The 16,437-nt window shown below is 47.9% G+C and overlaps 1 pseudogene across 1 annotated transcript in view; it reads left to right on the top strand.

The window, feature by feature from the left end:
• The first annotated feature begins 1,302 nt into the window (after positions 1–1,302).
• The window catches only part of LOC311116380 (CST complex subunit CTC1-like), a 16,348-nt pseudogene continuing 1,213 nt past the window's right edge, over positions 1,303–16,437 (top strand). The window contains exons 1-5 of the transcript XR_014615470.1: positions 1,303–1,373; positions 1,458–1,801; positions 3,355–3,463; positions 12,923–13,277; positions 13,421–13,535. The product of XR_014615470.1 is annotated as a CST complex subunit CTC1-like (transcript). The remainder of the gene's footprint in view (positions 1,374–1,457; positions 1,802–3,354; positions 3,464–12,922; positions 13,278–13,420; positions 13,536–16,437) is intronic.

Below are 16,437 nucleotides of genomic sequence, written 5' to 3'. Positions count from 1 at the left end.
CAGTGAGGAGACACACTACCATTACTGGTCACAGTGAGGAGAGACACACTACCATTACTGGTCACAGTGAGGAGAGACACTACCATTACTGGTCACAGTGAGGAGAATGTGTGTGTGGGTAACATCAATTTAACCTCTCTCCATCTCTCTCTCTCTCTCTCTCTCTGTCTCTGTCTCTCTCTCTCTCTCTCTCTCTCTCTCTGTCTCTCTCTCTCTCTCTCTCTCTGTCTCTCTCTCTCTCTCTCTCTCTCTCTCTGTCTCTCTCTCTCTCTCTCTGTCTCTCTCTCTCTCTGTCTCTCTCTCTCTCTCTCTCTCTGTCTCTCTCTCTCTCTCTCTCTCTCTGTCTCTCTCTCTCTCTCTCTCTGTCTCTCTCTCTCTCTCTCTCTCTCTCTCTCTCTCAGGAGCCGTGCTGTCTGTGGTGGCAGCGATGTGTGTGTGTTGGGAGGGAGGGTGTGTGTGTCGGGGCTGCGTGTGTGTGCACTGCGGGGCTGGTCTGGGAACAGGGTTCTGTGTGTGACGAGTCAGTCCTCTCTCAGCTTGCTACCTGACACACTGATCCAGGACCTGTCTGATTCACCCACACTGGACATTCACACCCCAGATGTAGACTCACAAACTCTGGGGGTAGAATGGACAGCTCTCTGACAGCAGTGGGACTGGGTCTCATCTCCCAGACAGAGAGAGACAGGTAGCTGGACAGCTGTCTGACAGCAGTAGGACTGGGTCTCATCTCCCAGACAGAGAGAGACAGGTAGATGGACAGCTGGCTGACAGGCAGTAGGACTGGGTCTCATCTCCCAGACAGAGAGAGACAGGTAGCTGGACAGCTGTCTGACAGCAGTAGGACTGGGTCTCATCTCCCAGACAGAGAGAGACAGGTAGATGGACAGCTGGCTGACAGCAGTAGGACTGGGTCTCATCTCCCAGACAGAGAGAGACAGTAGATGGACAGCTGTCTGACAGCAGTGGGACTGGGTCTCATCTCCCAGACAGAGAGAGACAGGTAGATGGACAGCTGTCTGACAGCAGTAGGACTGGGTCTCATCTCCCAGACAGAGAGAGACAGGTAGATGGACAGCTGTCTGACAGCAGTAGGACTGGTCTCATCTCCCAGACAGAGAGAGACAGGTAGATGGACAGCTGGCTGACAGCAGTAGGACTGGGTCTCATCTCCCAGACAGAGAGAGACAGGTAGATGGACAGCTGGCTGACAGCAGTAGGACTGGGTCTCATCTCCCAGACAGAGAGAGACGGGTAGATGGACAGCTCTCTGACAGCAGTAGGACTGGGTCTCATCTCCAGACAGAGAGAGACGGGTAGATGGGACGGACACAGACCTGAGGACCAAACACTCTAAAGTAATCAGCTACAAGGTGAGACTAATTTGTTTTTTGTTTGTTCATATAAGTTAACATCTATACACCTGGATGTCAAGGTTCCCCCCTTCTCCCTGATAGGGTGTACTGACCAGTGTGCTGAGTGCGGCAGCAGGGCTCTATGTGATTGACGGGAAGGTGGGCCTGTGTTTGGCCTATCAGCCGCTGTGGAGGTGTGGCCTGCGTCCGGGGGCGGAGGTAGAACTCCATGATGTCCATTTCCTGTACCGCCCCTCTCCCCACTCCCTACCGAGCATGCTCTGCGTGTGTCTACGCTCCAGTCTGCGTGTCACTTCCTTTAGCCGCCTGGGGTCAGAGGTCGACGGCCCTAGCGACGCCTCGCTGCCGCGGCTACTGCTGGAGAGGAATCTGGGTGTGTCTCAGTACCTGTGGCTCTGTCACTGCTGCGGAGCTCTAAGAGACAGGTAGGAGACTGGGAGGGAGGAGACTGGGAGGGAGGAGACTGGGAGGGAGGGAGGAGACTGGGAGGGAGGAGACTGGGAGGGAGGGAGGGAGGGAGGAGACTGGGAGGGAGGAGGGAGGGAGGAGGGAGGGAGGAGACTGGGAGGGAGGGAGGTAGGAGACTGGGAGGGAGGAGACTGGGAGGGAGGGAGGAGACTGGGAGGGAGGGAGGAGACTGGGAGGGGGGAGGGAGGAGACTGGGAGGGAGGAGACTGGGAGGGAGGAGGGAGGGAGGGAGGAGACTGGGAGGGAGGGAGGGAGGAGACTGGGAGGGAGGAGACTGGGAGGGAGGAGACTGGGAGGGAGGGAGGAGACTGGGAGGGAGGAGGAAAGGAGGGAGGAGACTGGGAGGAAGGAGACTGGGAGGGAGGGAGGAGGGAGGGAGGAGACTGGGAGGGAGGGAGACTGGGAGGGAGGGAGGAGGGAGGGAGGAGACTGGGAGGGAGGGAGGAGGGAGGGAGGAGACTGGGAGGGAGGAGACTGGGAGGGAGGGAGGGAGGGAGGAGGGGAGGGTCGAGATAGGGAGGTAGGAGACCTGGAGGGAGGAGACTGGGAGGGAGGGGAGGAGACTGGGAGGGGAGGAGACTGGGAGGGAGGGAGGAGGGAGGGAGGAGGAGACTGGGAGGGAGGGAGGGAGGGAGGAGACTGGGAGGGAGGAGGGAAGGAGGGAGGAAGACTGGGAGGGAGGAGACTGGGAGGGAGGGAGGAGGAGGGAGGAGACTGGGAGGGAGGAGACTGGGAGGGAGGGAGGAGGGAGGAGACTGGGAGGGAGGAGGGAGGGAGGGAGGAGACTGGGAGGAGGGAGGTTCGAGACAGGGAGGTAGGAGACTGGGAGGAGGGAGGTTCGAGACAGGGAGGTAGGAGACTGGGAGGAGGGAGGGAGGGAGGAGGGAGGGTCGAGACAGGGAGGTAGGAGACTGGAGGGAGGGAGAGGGAGGAGGTTCGAGACAGGGAGGGAGGAGACTGGGAGGGAGGGAGGAGACTGGGAGGGAGGGAGGAGACTGGGAGGGAGGGAGGAGGGATGGAGGGAGGAGACTGGAAGGGAGGGAGGGAGGGAGGAGGGAGGGTCGAGACAGGGAGGTAGGAGACTGGGAGGGAGGGAGGAGGGAGGGAGGTTCGAGACAGGGAGGGAGGAGACTGGGAGGGAGGGAGGAGACTGGGAGGAGGAGGAGGAGACTGGGAGGGAGGGAGGAGACTGGAGGGAGGGAGGAGACTGGGTGGGAGGGAGGGAGGGAGGAGGGAGGGTCGAGACCGGGAGGTAGGAGACGGGGAGGGAGGGAGGGAGGTTCGAGACTGGGAGGGAGGAGACTGGGAGGTAGGAGACGGGTGTCAACTCCTCCATCTCAAGGATCTTTCCAATGGGGAGTGGTTATTCAGCATGCTTCACTTTGAGATTAGACTCACCACTCTGAGAACTCAAACTGCACAGTCTCTCTCTCTCTCTCTGTTCATCTTCCTCTCTCTCTCAGACTGGTCCCTCACTGGGTGAAAGAGGAACGCGTGTGTGGGTGGCCAGGAGGCTGCTTGACTGTGTGGTAACGTCGGAGAAGGGAGGAGGAGGGGGGGGGATGAGGGACATCTACAGAGAGATGCTCCAGGAGCCGCACCACTGTCCCCTCACTGAGGTACAAACACACTACTTTACAGTTTCAAATCATATTGTTGACTCAGATTTCTCTCTGTGTCTCTCCTCTCTCACTATCAATTTCAATTAAGGGCTTATTGGCATGGGAAACTTATGTTAACATTGCCAAAGCAAGTGAAGTAGATAATAAACAATAAATATGAACAGTAAACATTACACTCAGAAGTTCCAAAAGAATAAAGACATTTCAAGTGTCATATTATGTCTATATACAGTGTTGTAATAATGTGCAAATAGTAAGGTACAAAAGGGAAAATAAATAAACATAAATATGGGTTGTATTTCCAATGGTGTTTGTTCTTCACTGGTTGCCCTTTTTCTTGTGGCAACAGGTCACAAGTCTTGCTGCTGTGATGGCACACTGTGGTATTTCACACAATAGATAAGGGAGTTTATCAAAATTGGATTTGTTTTTTAATTCTTTGTGAATCGCTGTAATCTGAGGGAAATATGTGTCTCTAATATGGTCATACATTTGGCAGGAGGTAGGAAGTGCAACTCAGTTTCCACCTCATTTGTGGGCAGTGTGCACATAGCCTAGTCTTCTCTTGAGAGCCAGGTCTGCCTACGGCGGCGTTTCTCAATAGCAAGGCTATGCTCACTGAGTCTGTACATAGTCAAAGCTTTCCTTAAGTTTGGGTCAGTCACAGTGGTCAGTTATTCTGCCACTGTGTACTCTATGTTTAGAGCCAAATAGCATTCTAGTTGCTCTGTTTTTTTGTTAATTCTTTCCAATGTGTAAAGTAATTATCTTTTTATTTTCTCATGATTTGGTTGGGTCTAATTGTGTTGCTGTCCTGGGGCTCTGTGGGGTCTGTTTGTGTTTGTGAACAGAGCCCCAGGACCAGCTTACTTAGGGGACTCTTCTCCAGGTTCATCTCTCTGTAGGTGATTGCTTTGTTATGGAAGGTTTGGGAATCGCTTCCTTTTAGGTGGTTGTAGAATTTAACGGCTCTTTTCTGGATTTTGATCATTAGCGGGTATTGGCCTATTTCTGCTCTGCATGCATTATGGGTTCTATAACTGATTCAATTATTTTTTGCCAGATCCTAATTGGTATGTCAAATTTTATGTTCCTTTTGATGGCGTAGAAGGCACTTCTTGCCTTGTGTCTCAGATCGTTCACAGCTTTGTGGAAGTTACCTGTGGCACTGATGTTTAGGCAGAGGTATGTATAGTTTTTTGTGTGCTCTAGGGCAACGGTGTCTAGATGGAATTTGTATTTGTGGTCCTGGCAACTGGACCTTTTTTGGAACACCATTATTTTTGTCTTACTGAGATTTACTGTCAGGGCCCAGGTCTGACAGAACCCGTGCAGAAGATCTAGGTGCTGCTGTAGGCCCTCCTTGGTTGGGGACAGAAGCACCAGATCATCAGCAAACAGTAGACATTTGACTTCAGATTCTAGTAGTGTGAGGCCGGGTGCTGCAGACTGTTCTAGTGCCCTCGCCAATTCGTTGATATACTGTGCCTTCGGAAAGTATTCAGACCCCTTGACTTTTCCCACATTTTGTTACGTTACAGCCTTATTCTAAAATGGATTAAATAGTTTTATTTTCCCTCATCAATCTACACACAATACCCCATAATGACAAAGCAAAAACAGGTTTTTATACATTTTTGCAAATGTATTACAAATAAAAAACTGATATCACATTTGGATAAGTATTCAGACCCTTTACTCAGTACTTTGTTGAAGCACCTTTGGCAGCGATTACAGAATCAAGTCTTCTTGGGTATGACGCTACAAGCCTGGCACACCTGTAGGGATTTTCTCCAATTCTTCTCTGCAGTGAAACGTTTTGTCCAGGAAGTTGTCTAAAAGGGATTGAATTTGTTGTTGCCTAATTGTTTTTTGGTAGGTTTCTACACTACTTTCCTTCCATCTGTAGCATTTCTTAATATTATTCAGTTCCTTTGGCTTTGATGCCTCATGATTGAGTATTGCTCTGTTCAAGTAGACTGTGATTTTGCTGTGGTCTGATAGGGGTGTCAGTGGGCTGACTGTGAACGCTCTGAGAGACTCTGGGTTGAGGTCAGTGATAAAGTAGTCTACAGTACTACTGCCAAGAGATGAGCTATAAGTGTACCTACCATAGGAGTCCCCTCCAAGCCTACCATTGACTATGTACAGACCCAGCGTGCGACAGAGCTGCAGGAGTTGTGACCCGTTTTTGTTGGTTATGTTGTCGTAGTTGTGCCTAGGGGGGCATATGGGGGAGGGAATGCTGTCACCTCCAGGTAGGTGTTTGTCCCCCTGTGTGCTGAGGGTGTCAGGTTCTTGTCCAGTTCTGGCATTTAGGTCGCCACAGACTAGTACATGTCCCTGGGCCTGGAAGTGATTGATTTCCCCATCCAGGATGGAGAAGCTGTCTTAAAGTATGGGGATTCTAGTGGGGGGATATAGGTAGCACACAGGAGGACAATTTTCTCTGTTGAGATAAATTCCTTTTGAATTTCTAGCCAAATGTAAAATGTTCATGTTTTGATTAATTTAATAGAGTGAGTTAGGTCTGCTCTATACCAAATTAGCATACCCCCTGAGTCCCTTCCCTGTTTCACACCTGGTAGTTTGGTGGATGGGACTACCAGCTCTCTGTAACCTAGAGGGCAACCAGTGGGTCCGTCTCCTCTATACCATGTTTCTTGTAGGATGACAATGTCTGTATTTGTAATTTCTTTGGTGAAGTCCAGGTTCCTGCTCTTTAGGCCAAAGGCAGATGACCTCAGGCCTTGGATATTCCAGGATGAAATAGTGAAGGCTTTGTGTTCCATAAAGTGTCTAATGTTGTTAGTTGTGTGGTTTGGCCTCAGGCCAGTAAGTGTGAGCAGAGCCTGCTGAGCATCTGGTACATGCCATTGGCTTGGGCTAGTGTAAGAGTGGGGGTTGGGCCAGTTTGCCTGCTCACGGCCCGGGCGTATGTGTGACTTTCATGTGACTCTCTCTCTCCTCTCTCTCTCTCTCTCTCTCCTCTCTCTCTCTCCTCTCTCTCTCTCTCTCTCTCTCTCTCTCTCTCTCTCTCTCTCTCTCTCTCTCTCTCTCTCTCTCTCAATTCAATTCAATTCAATTCAATAGACTTTATTGACATGGCAAGTAAAATTACTTACATTGTCAAAGTATACATATAACAAAAATGGTGGGACCAACAGCAATAATAATAGTAGTAGTGGAAATGGGGTTACCATTAACAGCAACTACAACAACAATATTAATGAGAATAACAATACATTAAAGCAATAGTAGTCGGCCAATCTCAACATGACTGAGAAGACACATTACATGCTATGAAAGCCAAAACAAAACAGGAAATATTATTGACATTACATTACACTTTTCACTGGCTGTCCCTCAGGTTGTGGCAGGAGGACACATATTTGGCTGCCAAAATTGCACATTTTGGCTTTTCACCCAATAAATATTTGATTTTTTCTTCCTCTTTTATAGTTTCAAATTCGTTGTACTGAATGATAATTTTGGGAAAGAAAGATTCTCTTAGGTCTGAGTATTTGTCACAGTGTAATAGGAAATGCAGCTCTGTCTCTACCTCTCCCCGGGGGCAGAGTGAGCACAGCCTGTCCTCTCTGGGCAGCCAGGTTTGCCTGTGACGACCGGTCTCTATAGCCAGACTGTGCTCACTGAGTCTGTACCTAGTCAGTGTTTTTCTCAGTTTTCTATCAGTCACAGTGGTCAGATAGTCTGCCACCATGTACTGTCTGTTTAGAGCCAAATAGCATTGAAGTTTACTTTGATTTTTTGTGGTGTCTTTCCAATAGGTGATATATTTTTCTTTTTGCTTCGTGATGATTTGGTTGGGCCAGATTTTCTGAGTGCTGTCCTGAGGCTCTATGAGGTTGGTTTTGGTTAGTGAACTGAGCCTCAGAACCAGCTGGCTGAGGGGACTCTTCTCTTGTTTCATCTCTTGACATAGTAGAGCTGTGTGATGGAATGTTTTGGGGTCACTTGTTTTTAGATGGTTGTAAAATTTAATGGCTCTTTTTTCTATTCGAATAAGGAGGGGGTATTGGCCCAATTCTGCTCTACATGCGTTATTTGGAGTTTTTCTTTGCACTTGCAATACAGTCTTGCAAAACTCTGCATGCAGTATTTCGATTGGATGTTTGTCCCATTTGGTAAATTCAATATTAGAGAGCGGACCCCATACTTCGCTGCCATATAGAGCAATTGGTTCTATAACTGATTGGAAAATTTTGAGCCAGATTCTAATTGGAATTTCGATTTTAATATTCCTTTTAATGGCATAGAATGCTCTTCTTGCTTTGTCTCTCAGCTCATTCACAGCCATGTGAAAGCTACCTGTGTTGCTGATATTTAGTCCTAGATATGTGTAATTTTTGGTGTGTTCTAATAGAACTGTGTCCAAATAGAATTTATATTTGTCATCCTGATTTCCTGACCTTTTTTGGAATATCATTATATTCGTTTTTTTTAGATTAACGGTCAGGGCCCAGGTCTGACAGAATCTGTGCAGATGATCTAGATGCTGCTGTAACCCCTCCTTAGTGGGAGACAGTAGCAGCAGGTCATCTGCGTACAGCAGACACTTGATTTCAGTGTTGTGTAGGGTGAGACCAGGTGCTGACGATTCTTCTAATGTTTTTGCCAATTCGTTAATGTAGATGTTAAATAGTGTTGGACTTATTGGGCAGCCCTGTTTCACTCCACGTCCCTGAGAGAAGAAGTCTGTTTGCTTGTTGCCGATTTTAATCGCACATTTGTTTTTAGTGTACATTGATTTAATAACATCATATGTTTTCTCTCCAATACCACTTTCTATTAGTTTGTAAAAAAGACCTTCGTGCCAAATTGAATCAAATGCTTTCTTGAAGTCTACAAAACACGAGTAGATTTTGCCTTTGTTTTGATTTACTTGTTTGTCAATTAGAGTCTGGAGGGTGTAAATGTGGTCTGTTGTACGATAATTTTTTACAAATCCAATCTGGCTTCTGCTTAGGACGTTGTGTTCATCAAGGAAATTATGTAGTCTGCTGTTTATGATACTGCAGAGAATTTTCCCCAAGTTGCTGTTAACGCAAATTCCTCTGTAATTATTTGGGTCAAATTTGTCTCCATTTTTATAAATTGGTGTGATCAATCCTTGGTTCCAAATATCGGGGAAAATACCTGCAGTTAGGATAATGTTGAAGAGTTTGAGTATAGCCAATTTGAATTTGTGGTCTGTATATTTGATCATTTCATTTAAAATACCATCAGCACCACAGGCCTTTTTGGGTTGGAGAGTGCAAAGTTTTTCCAATAATTCTTGTTCTGTAATTGGGGTATCCACAGGATTCTGATAGTCTTTGACTGCTGATTCAAGGATTTGTAATTTTTCTTGTATATCTTGTTGTTCTGGGCTCTTTGTTATATTGCTGTAGAGGTTTGCAAAGTGATTTCTCCACATATCCCCATTTTGGATAGCCAATTCCTCATTATGAGGTTTGTTTAATTTATTCCAATTCTCCCAGAAGTGGTTTGATTCTATGGATTCCTCAATCACATCCAGCTGATTTCTAATGTGCTGTTCCTTTTTTGTTCTTAGGGTGTGTTTGTATTGCTTCAGTGTTTCCCCATATTGAAGACGTATATTTTTGTTGTCTGGGTCTCTGTGTTTATGATTAGATATATTTCTCAATGACTTTCTTAGATTTTTGCAATCATTATCAAACCATTTTTCATGATCTATTATTTTTGGTTTGCTCTTATGTTTCTTAAGATTAGCCAAGGAGGCTAATTTGTCAAATATAAAGTTTATGTTCCAAACGGCCAAATTTATACCTTCATTGGTGTAGGAGAATGTTAATGCTAAAAAGTTGTCCAGGAGAGATTGTATTTTTTGGCTACTAATTGCTTTTTGGTAGATTTCTGTACTGTTTGCACTCCATCTATAGGTCTGTTTAGTACCATGTAATTTATTGGGCCGTGATGCTTCATGGTTGGGTTCTGCTCTTTTCAGATACACTGTGATTTTACTGTGGTCAGAGAGAGGTGTTAGTGGGCTGACTGTGAAGGCTCTGAGAGACTCTGGGTTAAGGTCTGTGATGAAGTAGTCTACAGTACTGCTGCCAAGGGATGAGCTGTAGGTGTACCTACCAAAAGAGTCCCCTCTTAACCTACCATTGACTATGTACAGACCCAGTGTTCGACAGAGCTTCAGGAGCTGTACTCCATTTTTGTTTTTCACTTTGTCATAGTTGTTTCTAGGGGGGTATGTGGGGAGGGAAAGGTTGTTGCTTCCCGGTAGGTGTTTGTCCCCATGACTGTTAATAGTGTCTAGTTCTTCTGCTGTTCTAGCATTCAGATCTCCACAGACCAGCACATTGCCTTGGGCCTGAAATTGACTAATCTCCCCCTCTAGAATGGAGAAACTCTCTTCATTGAAGTAGGGTGACTCTGAGGGGGGAATGTATGTGGCACAGAGGAAGACGTTGTTATCTGTTAAGATAGCCTCCTTGTTGATTTTTAGCCAGATAAAGAATTCTCCTGTTTTGATCAATTCGATTGAATTAGTTAGTTCAGATTTATACCATATTAGCATTCCCCCTGAGTCTCTGCCCTGTGTGATTCCTTTTAATTTGGTGGATGGTACGATTATCTCGCTATAACCTAGTGGACAGCCAGTGGAAACATCACCTCTGCACCATGTTTCCTGTAGTACTACAATATCAACATCATCAATTTCTTTAAGGAAGTCTGGGTTTCTGCTCTTTAGCCCAAAAGCAGAGGACTTCAAGCCTTGTAAATTCCAACATGCAACGTAAAAAGACTTCATAACTGTTTTTTCTTTACATTCAAAATGAGATAAACACTCACAATCCAACAAGAACTATTAAAATAGGATTTTTCAATTAAGGTAAACTCTTATTATGCAAATGTAATTTGTTTATCATTTAAGATAGTATTTGTGTCATGCCACTTGGGTGGATGTAGTGTGAGGATGGTGGAGTTCTTGTGCTCATCTTACCATGACCCTCGGCCTATCACATGTGAGCATAGTAGATTCAGCATTTGTTTGATGTCACTCATTTCGTTGGTGGGAGCTGGACCAGTTGCTCCTCTCACAGCTTGTGCATAGCTCTGTCTGCCGGGCTGTGGCTCCTCCAGGTGTGGGTCTGTGGTGGGGGGGAGGGGGGTGTTAGGCCTCGTCTGGGTGGGTCTGAAGCTGGGCTGGGGTGGTCTGTGCTGCGCTGGATGTGGTGGGCATTGAGGCTGGTGGTGCTGTGGCTGTGGCTGGGGGGTCCAGGGTACTGATCCGGGGTGTTGTCTCGGTGATCTCGGGGGGGTGGAGATTGCTCCGCTGTTCCTGGGTGGAGAGGTCGGGATGCGGTTTAAAGCGACGTCCTTGAGAGTCTTAGCAAGGATGGGGACTGTCTCCCTGTACAGGTGAACATGGTCATAGAGACAGTCCAGATCGAGGGTGGGATGGTGGGCCAGGTGTACATTGGGTCGCAGGGCACAGTCCCGGGAGAGGCTGGCGTTTATTCTTTGGATTGTGGCAGGGTGGAAGTCCTTCCTCTGTAGAAGGGTTGACACCACGATCCTTGAGTTGGGGAAGATTGCGGAGGCCTTCTCAATCACTCCCCGTAGTGAAGTCGCCACCCTCTCCTGCTGAGCACGCAGGTCGTTGCTTCCGGTGTGTATGATTATGTGGCTTGGCGACCCAAGCTGGGCCTTATCAAGCAGCGCCATGGCACTCTGCGTTGTTGGGCACCACACCTTTCTCGTTTTGTGTCTAGGGAAAAGTTTATTCTCCTGAACAAACTTCCCATTTGAGTCCATCAACAGGACAATCTCAGCCAGTGTTTCTTCTGGACTGGAGGGGGTAGAGTTGGGGCTGGTGGGTGTTGGAGCTGGGGTGTGGCTGGTCTGTGCCGGTGCCGCTGTCAGTGGGAGGCTGTTCTGGGGGCTGGGGGGGAGGCATGCAGCCGGCAGGGCTGGGGAGGCCTGGCTGGTTGAGGTGGGCTCCTCTGCTGTGTGATGGCAGGTCATAGAGTGGTGATCTAGCTGCTCCTGCAGTCTGTCTTCTGTTCTCTTTCTCTCCTGCAGCTCCTCTCTTAGTGTGGTCAGCTCGTTATTACTGCTCTGCCTATCTTTTTGGAGCTCTCTCACCTCCTCTGTTAGATCAGCCAGCTCTCTCTTGAGTCCGTCTCTCTCTTGCTGAACTTCTTTCAACTGTGTTGCAAGGCTGCTGTCCTGCTCTGTCCGCACCTTGGTTAGGAGCTCCTCTAAGGTGTGGATGTCTGGTTGCTGTTTTCTCACACTCTCCCTGAGCAGGACCACCTCTCCCTCCAGTGTGGTGAACTGATCCCTCATGGCAGCTATGGTGGTGAGGAGGGCCTGAGCCTGCTCTGCACTGAGGGGGTCGCTCTCCTCCTGTGGCGTGTCCTCCACTATGGTGGGAAGAGAGGTGCTGGATGTGCCTTTTTGGGTGGGGATAGTGGGGGTGAGGGTGGTGCTGGTGGAGTTTGTCTTGTGGGAGGGCATGTCACTGGTGGTGTCCTTCTCTCTCTCTGCTCTCTCCTTAATGGTCTGAAAGTCTGTTTCAAACAGCCTAAGGTTACCTTGCACCATGACAGTCCCAGTCTTGTAGAGGTTGATTGTTATCATGGTGCTGTCAGGGTCATCTGTCTCTTTCACTTTCAGCTTCCACCCATTACAGATTCCCTCTTTCTTTACGGATGGGTAGTGAGAGCAGACTGCTGAGCGCCATGCATTTGGCTGGTCAGTGAGAAAGATGAGATTACTCACATCACCGTTTTTGTAGAGGTCTGTGAAAAGGGTTTCTGGCCTCCCCTTTAGTATATTCTGTTTAAAAGCTTTCCTTGTTGTGTCATTTTTGGCCTCTGGAGGGTAGAGAATGGACTCAGCGCTGAGGGGGAGTGGGGACATGGTGCCTGTGGGCTCTGCTACTACTGCTGCTGCTGCTGCTCTGTTCTGCTGCACCGTTGCTATGGCAACCAGTTTTGTTTGTCTGCTGCTGTTGCTAGCTAGCTCCTGTTTAGCTCAAAAACCAGCAAAAGGAGTGAAAGATCTTCACACACAAAAACAGAAGATATGTTTAAAGTTGGAGTCCGTGCTTCTTTTTGATATACTCACTCAGTTTGGTCGTTTGATGTAGTTGTATTAACTCCCCTTGCTAGGTTTGTCCTAGCTCAATTTTCTGGCTGGCTTGTTAGCCTGCTGGCTAGGTTTTTGTTGTGTAGCTAGCTAGTGAGAGTCAACTTCTTAATTTGAGGCGCAAAGTTACTTTTTTTTCTATTCTGATTTAATAGAGTTGTTGTTCATCACTTCTTGCCTTGAATTATTTTTAGATTCGAGTGTTTATCTCATTCTAAAAACAAAAAAACTGAAATAAATCAGGAGCTCATGTTGAGCATGACCTCACTCTCTCTCTCTCTCTCCTCTCTCTCTCTCTCCCAGTACTGTGGTAGTTCTCCAGTGTGTGAGTACGTGTCAGTGTCAGAATGTGTGTGTGTTATGGAGAGAGAGTGCTGGTCGTCCCTGTCTCTCCCCTCTCTCCTCCCAGCCTGTGGTAGTTCCCTGACTCAGGCTCAGTTGAACCCATCTGTAGCCTGGTCCGTAGGCCTCTCTCTGGGGCAGGACAGTCAGCCACGGCCCCTGCTGCTGGTCGGAGTGCTGGAGCTCCCCGGAACACACACACCCTCACACACACTCCGCCTGAGAGACCGGACCGGCGCCGTGACCTGTGTTGCCGTGGAGACCGGCGATGACCACTCGGGTGGTCAGAGAGCTGCCAACAACACTGCTTGGATAGGTGAGACGTGTGTGTGTTTATAATGTGTGTGTGTGTGTGTGTGTTTTATAATGTTTGTGTGTGTGTGTGTGTGTGTTTATAATGTTTGTGTGTGTGTGTTTATAATGTGTGTGTTTTATGTGTGTGTGTGTGTGTGTCTACAGGTTGCTTGGTGTGTGTGCAGAGGTTCACCATGGTGATGGAGAGATTCCTCCAATCAGAGTTCCCTTCATACAGACACCTGGACCAGGACAGACACATCACACACAGACACAGCAGGTACACAGACACTACAGGACAACAGACACTACAGGACAACAGACACTACAGGTACACAGACACTACAGGTACACAGACACTACAGGACAACAGACACTACAGGTACACAGACACTACAGGACAACAGACACTACAGGACAACAGACACTACAGGTACACAGACACTACAGGTACACAGACACTACAGGACAACAGACACTACAGGACAACAGACACTACAGGACAACAGACACTACAGGACAACAGACACTGCAGGACAACAGACACTACAGGGACAACAGACACTGCAGGTACACAGACACCACAGGACAACAGACACTACAGGACAACAGACACTACAGGACAACAGACACTACAGGACAACAGACACTACAGGACAACAGACACTACAGGACAACAGACAGGACAACAGACTCTACAGGACAACAGACACTACAGGTACACAGACACTACAGGTACACAGACACTACAGGACAACAGACACTACAGGACAACAGACACTACAGGACAACAGACACTACAGGTACACAGACACTACAGGACAACAGACACTACAGGTACACATACACTACAGGACAACAGACACTACAGGACAACAGACACTACAGGACAACAGACACTACAGACACTACAGGACAACAGACACTACAGGACAACAGACACTACAGGTACACAGACACTACAGGACAACAGACACTGCAGGACAACAGACACTGCAGGACAACAGACACTACAGGACAACAGACACTAATGGACAACAGACACTGCAGGTACACAGACACTACAGGACAACAGACACTACAGGACAACAGACACTACAGGTACACAGACACTACAGGTACACAGACACTACAGGACAACAGACACTACAGGACAACAGACACTACAGGACAACAGACACTGCAGGACAACAGACACTACAGGGACAACAGACACTGCAGGTACACAGACACCACAGGACAACATACTCTACAGGACAACAGACACTACAGGACAACAGACACTACAGGACAACAGACACTACAGGACAACAGACAGGACAACAGACTCTACAGGACAACAGACACTACAGGTACACAGACACTACAGGTACACAGACACTACAGGACAACAGACACTACAGGACAACAGACACTACAGGACAACAGACACTACAGGTACACAGACACTACAGGACAACAGACACTACAGGTACACATACACAACAGGACAACAGACACTACAGGACAACAGACACTACAGGACAACAGACACTACAGACACTACAGGACAACAGACACTACAGGACAACAGACACTAAGGGACAACAGACACTACAGGTACACAGACACTACAGGACAACAGACACTGCAGGACAACAGACACTGCAGGACAACAGACACTACAGGACAACAGACACTAATGGACAACAGACACTGCAGGTACACAGACACTACAGGACAACATACACTACAGGACAACAGACACTACAGGACAACAGACACTGCAGGTACACAGACACTACAGGACAACAGACACTACAGGACAACAGACACTACAGGACAACAGACACCACAGGACAACAGACACTACAGGACAACAGACACTGCAGGTACACAGACACTACTGGACAACAGACACTGCAGGACAACAGACACTACAGGACAACAGACACTACAGGACAACAGACACTACAGGACAACAGATACTACAGGTACACAGACACTAAAGGACAACAGACACTACAGGACAACAGACACTACAGGACAACAGACACTACAGGTACACAGACACTACAGGACAACAGACACTACAGGACAACAGACACTACAGGACAACAGACACTACGGGACAACAGACACTACGGGACAACAGACACTACAGGACAACAGACACTACAGGACAAAAGACACTACAGGACAACAGACACTACAGGACAACAGACACTGGAGGTACACAGACACTACAGGACAAGACACTACAGGACAACATACACTACAGGACAACAGACACTACAGGACAACAGACACTGCAGGACAACAGACACTGCAGGACAACAGACACTGCAGGTACACAGACACTACAGGACAACAGACACTACAGGACAACAGACACTGCAGGTACACAGACACTACAGGACAACAGACACTGCAGGACAACAGACACTGCAGGACAACAGACACTACAGGACAACAGACACTACAGGACAACAGACACTACAGGACAACAGACACTGCAGGACAACAGACACTGCAGGTACACAGACACTGCAGGTACACAGACACTACAGGACAACAGACACTACAGGACAACAGACACTACAGGTACACAGACACTACAGGACAACAGACACTGCGGGTACACAGACACTACAGGACAAAAGACACTGCAGGACAACAGACACTACAGGACAACAGACACTGCAGGTACACAGACACTACAGGACAACAGACACTACAGGACAACAGACACTACAGGTACACAGACACTACAGGACAACAGACACTACAGGTACACAGACACTACAGGTACACAGACACTACAGGACAACAGACACTACAGGACAACAGACACTACAGGACAACAGACACTACAGGACAACAGACACTACAGGTACACAGACACTGCAGGTACACAGACACTACAGGACAACAGACACTACAGGTACACAGACACTACAGGACAACAGACACTACAGGACAACAGACACTACAGGACTACAGATACTACAGGGACAACAGACACTACAGGACAACAGACACTACAGGTACACAGACACTACAGGACAACAGACACTACAGGTACACAGACACTACAGGACAACAGACACTACAGGTACACAGACACTACAGGACAACAGACACTACAGGACAACAGACACTACAGGGACAACAGACACTACAGGTACACAGACACTACAGGT

This window comes from Coregonus lavaretus, assembly GCF_964263955.1.
Source record: "Coregonus lavaretus genome assembly, contig: HAP1_SCAFFOLD_8790, whole genome shotgun sequence".
NCBI classification, from domain to species: Eukaryota; Metazoa; Chordata; class Actinopteri; order Salmoniformes; family Salmonidae; genus Coregonus; species Coregonus lavaretus.
Note: the sequence above shows the minus strand (reverse complement) of the source record. Positions and strands in the feature narration are given on the sequence as shown.